This window comes from Macrobrachium rosenbergii, chromosome 2 (genome assembly GCF_040412425.1).
Source record: "Macrobrachium rosenbergii isolate ZJJX-2024 chromosome 2, ASM4041242v1, whole genome shotgun sequence".
Lineage (NCBI taxonomy): Eukaryota > Metazoa > Arthropoda > Malacostraca > Decapoda > Palaemonidae > Macrobrachium > Macrobrachium rosenbergii.
In genome coordinates this window covers 93,624,586-93,630,646 of record NC_089742.1, presented here as the reverse complement: position 1 = coordinate 93,630,646, position 6,061 = coordinate 93,624,586, and the positions used below count along the sequence as shown (strand labels likewise).

Genomic DNA, 6,061 nt, shown 5'->3' with positions numbered 1-6,061 from the left:
GTGACATTGCCTGCTTTTAATACTGCATTTTTTCCCACTGCCTAATTACTGTCATCCCCTGCTCGCATTACTTCCAGCTGAGCAGGAATTTTATATATATATATATATATATATATATATATATATATATATATATATATATATATATATATATATATAAAGATAAAATCCACGAAGGAAACGGAAACACTGGAGTGCTGTGAGGCCTTTCGACACTTCCTTTACTGTCATCCCTTTTGACACTAGTCCTTTACTTAGCAGCTGCTTAAAGGACTAGAGTCGAAAGGCCTCGCAGCACTCCAGTGTTTCCATTTCCTTGAATTTTATCTTTATTTATATATTCATCACGTTCCATATTTTCGTGATTCAGTTATACATATATATATATATATATATATATATATATATATATATATATATATATATATATATATATATATATATATATATATATATATATATATATATATATATATATATATATATATATATTATATATATATATATATATATGTATATATATATTATATATATATATATATATATATATATATATATATATATATATATATATATATATCTATATATATATATATAATATATATATATATATATATATATATATATATATATATATACATTAAACTACCAAGGTCCTTTGATTATCCGGCTCTACCTCCGAAATAATATATTATTTATCCGAAAGTTAATATTATAATAAGTTCGTCGTCTCGTGGGCTCGAACCACAGAAGACAAGGACTCAGGACTACAGTAACGGCCATTAAACCACATGGCCGTATAGTTTAATGCGTGTCACTGTGTATAGTCCTGACTCCTGAGTTCTTGCCTTCCGTGGCTCGAGCTCACGAGACGACGAACTTATTATCAACTAAAATAATTCCCCTTCGGATAACATTTATGAAAATATATTATTTCCGAGGTAGAGCGAATTGGATATTGAAGGACGTTTGTCGCTTAATGCTTGTATATGAATCACGGTGATGTGATAAAATTCATTCATTCATACACACACACACACACACACACACACACACACACACACACACACATATATATATATATATATATATATATACACACACACACGTGTGTGTATGTCTTACGTGAGCGTCTGTAAGTGTACTCTTTTCTAAAGTATAGGCCTAGTTAGATATAACGCGAGAACGATACAGTTACGAATTTCTAAACTGGATTCTGGTCTAGGAATTCCCTGTCCATTCAAGCTTGTTAATTATCTGAACTATTGTATTGTCCTCTGCACATTCCGTTAGTCTTTTTGCAGTCGAGCATCAATTATATTTATTTCGTTACTGAGGCTCGTGCATCTACTTGAACTGTGCTGGTTACAGTTCCTTTGTTAAAGTCTCTATTTCTGGATTTTAATGGTCGTCAGATATAGTTAGAGCCAGATGTCATAACAGAATTACAATAATTAAGACTTCGGGGGACATATGGAAAGCAGGAGAAAAGGCGTCCCTGTAAACACTGCTAAGCCACAGTGCCGGCGCGCCGCTCACATGCCAATAAAGACATGCGAGCGGGGCTATGGTTGCCGGGCTGTGTGATGCAGAGTTGCCAGTTGACGGGTCAGTGGAGTCTTTATAGCCGACTCATTTATAATGTAATCCTCTCCAGCTTTATTTCTTCCAACTGACAATTGTTTTTGATGCAAACGAACAAAAGACTAAAAGACACTCGAAGTAGTGATGGCATGCCATCGTTATGTTTAGCTTTGCTATCCAGGCAAAATGTGCTTCTGGTGTCTTCTCGGACAGTTAGTTAGCTCATCCAGTTTCGTGGTGGGCGGTTTTCCTGGGAACCATTCTCCGTCTGTAGTTGGAAGAGTGAACGAGCAACCAAACTTTAGTTTTCGGAGAAGAGGAAAGCAACTGAAGAATAATTTACTGATGTCATTAGCATCACTGTGGAATGATATTAAATTTCACAAATTAACTAGCTCAAAATTGAATAGGCGGATAAACTTACATTCATGAAAATTGTCAAGGCTATTATTACTACGCGTATTTTAACTCATTACGCTGCTGTGGAACGATATAAATGTGACTGAATGTGTTCGCTGACTTCCTCGCTCACGATAGGCTGCTATCACTCAGATAACTGGATCATTAGCATGATCATGTTCTTGAATTATCAAAACTGGAATAGAAGGTCATAAAGGACTGTAACATGAGACTTTTTTGCAGACTTTCTTATTTTGAAATACGGACGATTTGGAAATTAGATCCTTTACTGAACAACGAGACCTTAGCTTACTTACTTGTGACAGGAGACACTGAAGGAAAATTGGTTCATAAAGAAAATAAACGCAATTAGAACTTCATAAACTGCTGAGAAACGCCAGAGACCAATGAAGCACTCGGTGAAAACTATATATCGTAAGTACTTTGGACTGTTAACGTTGCTATGTATTATTAGTAAATGATGTCAATTTCACATGCATGTCGCCCGTGTGTGTGTGTGTGTGTGTGTGTGTGTGTGTGTGTGTTTGTGAAAATTATAACAGATTCTCCTTCACTGATCAACCGCTGCTCAAAAGCCTCTCGACTAAAGTATACATAAGCATTCAGAAATCTGCCGAGACCCGCAGAAGCTACTGTATATAATAACGAAGCAAAATTTGCGCTACAGGTACCAAATCAGATATACTGTAAATAATCCGTGTTATTTACATCGATAAAACTTCCTAAAACTTCCCTACAAAGTCTTTGGCTCCGTGTTGTCCCGCCTTATCGTGCATTTCTCTTTCTCTAACTGTTAAGTTTCTCGAAATTTGCGTTGATCAAGATATATGAATGATAATACAACCAAATAAACTAAAAATACGATGCTTATGGTCAATGACTGGAGTACGAACACTAATGAACGGTACAAAAGAAAAAAAAAAGAATGCTGTACAAAGAAGTGTGCGTCAACTGGTTTCGGACGTTTGATTTTATTGGTCGTATACGAGAAAATTTTGCATTTTTTGATAATCAGAGATGCTCAGATCGAACGCGGGATGTTGCCTTGCGTGGATTATCTTTGTGTATATATCACTTCACTTTCCAAAGGTGTAATCATACATACACACACGTATATGTGTGTATATGTATGTATATATATATATATATATATATATGTGTGTGTGTGTGTGTGTGTGTGTGTGTGTGTGTGTGTGTGTGTGTGTGGAGGATGTGGAAAGTTATTGTTTAGAGGGCAAACTGTAGAGTGTTGACATTTCTGATGATGGAAGTGCATGTCAACGTCTGTAGTTGTTTGATGAACTGGCTTTGAGTACAATTGGGGCTAAAACAAGGGTGTGGTTTGTTGACATGGCTGTTGCAATACCTTTGAGGTTGGAGTGATGTGAAAGGTCAGAGGAAGAACAATTCATGTGGTTTATGCAAGAGGAAAAGAACTAAAAGTAAAAGTGAGATTATGATTGACTGCTAAATGGGGACCAAGCAGATAGAACAGTTAATGTCAGGATGGACAGAGAGAGAGAACTGAAGCAGTAGATGCTTATCAGTATTTGGGAGTTAAGGTTTCGAATGATGTCAGGATAAGGGAAGATGTCAGTCAAGTAAATGAAGCAAGACATATAGTAGGATATGCGCAAAAGAAGGGGAGCAGGAATGCCATTGAAGCCAAAGTTGGAATTAATTCTCTGTTATAGAAGTGAAGGGTGAATGTTGTTGCAAATGAAAGAAAAAACTAATAGTTGTAGGATAGATAATATTGTTTAGAGATGATTTGGTCATATATAAAGAATGAAGGATGATAGGTTGCTAATAGTGTTTAAGAGGTGCAAAATAAGACGAGCAGGAAAAAGGTACTGCTTCTTTATTGGTGACCCAGGCGGTTTATATAGCGGCAGACTGACGTCGCGCCGCGGAATACAATGAGAACAAGGGTGACCTGAGGTCGATAATAATTAACAATAGATACAATGAATGAATACACTTTGAATTATACAAATGGACAGAACTGAAGTTGCTGGATAAGTATCTGTGTCGCGGGATCGCGACCCGGCAGCGTATTTACAATCTGTATACACAGTCGTGAGCATACCAGCCAGTAGCCAATCACCAACCAGATCACGTAGCCAATCAGATTCGAGCAATGACGTCATCCAGCCTATATGCGAATAGCATATCACTTTAGCTATATTTTATCGTATATTAGACAAATTGTGAGCAGCAATAACCCATATCAAATATTAACCCTCTTGTGTATTTGTGTCCATAAAAGAGACTAAAATTGTGTTAAATTAAATTAAGATATGGAGCGAACAGTGACGTCATCGTCGATCAAAAATGTAAACAGATGAGACGCAATTGAGAAAACCTCGAATTAACAGCAAAGAAGGAAAATTTAACAAAGCCTTAAAATATTAATAACTTATATCGACTTTACTAATTTTTTAACATAAAAATGTCTAAACTGCTAGAAAATTCCACATTTCATAGAATATTGTATACAGGTGGAAAGTAGCCCATTATTCTGTTCACAAAGCTTACACGAAACAACATCACCCAAGTTTTTATATTGCACATTTATTCCAAGTTACATCATTATAATAAGCTTATCTACAGCAACTGACTTAATTAACATTATGGATTCTAAAAAAAGGGCCCTATTAACTGTGTATATTTTTAGCTCAGTTACTGCTAAATATGTCCGTTTTCTTAAAGCTAGCCTTTAAGGAAAACGTGTTTGGTTAAGAATGCTGTTATTATTGTTATTCAGAATGAAGCTTTTAACTAATATAGTTACATGAACAGAAGATTTTATTATAATGACGACATAAAACGCCATCTTGAAACAACGAGGGGAAAAAATGTCAATATTGCTTTCACAAAGGAGGAATGAGGACTGTTCTATTTAGTTTTAAGAAGACAATGACATCACTCTGGCGTGCATATTTTTTTATTTATTATTGGGCTTTTAATGCATAAAAATACACCAGTGAGTTAATTTTGAACAATATTTCTCATATGGATTATTGCTGCTCACACAGTTGTCTAATATACGGCAAAATATAGCTAATGAAGATATGCGGTCGATGACGCGTCATTGCTCGAATCTGATTGGCTACGTGATCTGGTTGGTGATTGGCTACTGGCTGGTATGCTCACGACTGTGTATACAGATTGTAAATACGCGACCCGGCAGTACCAATCCATTTATCATTTATAAATTCCCCTTCGATGATAATTCCCCATCAGGGATCAGGGATATTCCCGAGGTAGCATGAATTTGATATTAAGCAACATTTGTAGCTTCATGATTGTATATAAATCACAGTATGATAAAAAATTTCATAATAAGAGCTGCGTGTTCCAAACATACCAATGAACTATCATGACAGAGGTGGGTTAATGCCGAGCAAAAGTACAATTTCCCCGCTCACAATGGGTAAACAAGTAAAACAGACTCGGCATTGACTTATACCTCTCTTGATAGCTCAGTGGTAGAACGTCGACTGGAGTTGCTGGATAAGTACCTGTGTCAAGGGATCGTGACCCAGCAGTACCAATCCATTTATCACTCATAAATTCCCCTTCGGTGATAATTCCCTATCGGGGATATTCCAGAGGTAGCATGAATTTAATATTAAGCGACATTTGTAGCCTCATGATTGTATATAAATCACGGGTAATAAAAAATTTCATAATAAGAGCTGCGTATTCCAAAAGTACCAATGAACTATCATGGCGGAGGTGGTTTAATGCCGAGGCAAAGTACAATTTCCCTGTTCACGACTGGTAAACAAGTACAACAGACTCGGCAATGACTTATACCTTTCTCGTTAGCTTAGTGGTAGAACGTCGACTGGAGTTGCTGGACAAGTATATGTGTCGAGGGATTGCGACCCAGCCGTACCAATCCATTTATCACTTATAAATTCCCCTTCTGTGATTATTCCCCATCGGGGATATTCCCGAGGTAGCGTGAATTTGATATTGAGCGACATTTGTAACTTCATGATTTTATATAAATCACGGTATGATAAAAAATTTCATAATGAGAGCTGCG

General features: G+C 36.2%; 1 protein-coding gene across 1 annotated transcript in view; it reads left to right on the top strand.

Moving 5' to 3' along the window:
* Positions 1-1,706: 1,706 nt before the first annotated feature.
* LOC136850102 (uncharacterized) overlaps positions 1,707-6,061 on the top strand; it is a 63,926-nt gene continuing 59,571 nt past the window's right edge. Inside the window, 1 exon segment of the mRNA XM_067123651.1 lies at positions 1,707-2,418. The gene's annotated coding sequence lies outside the window, so the exon portion shown is untranslated.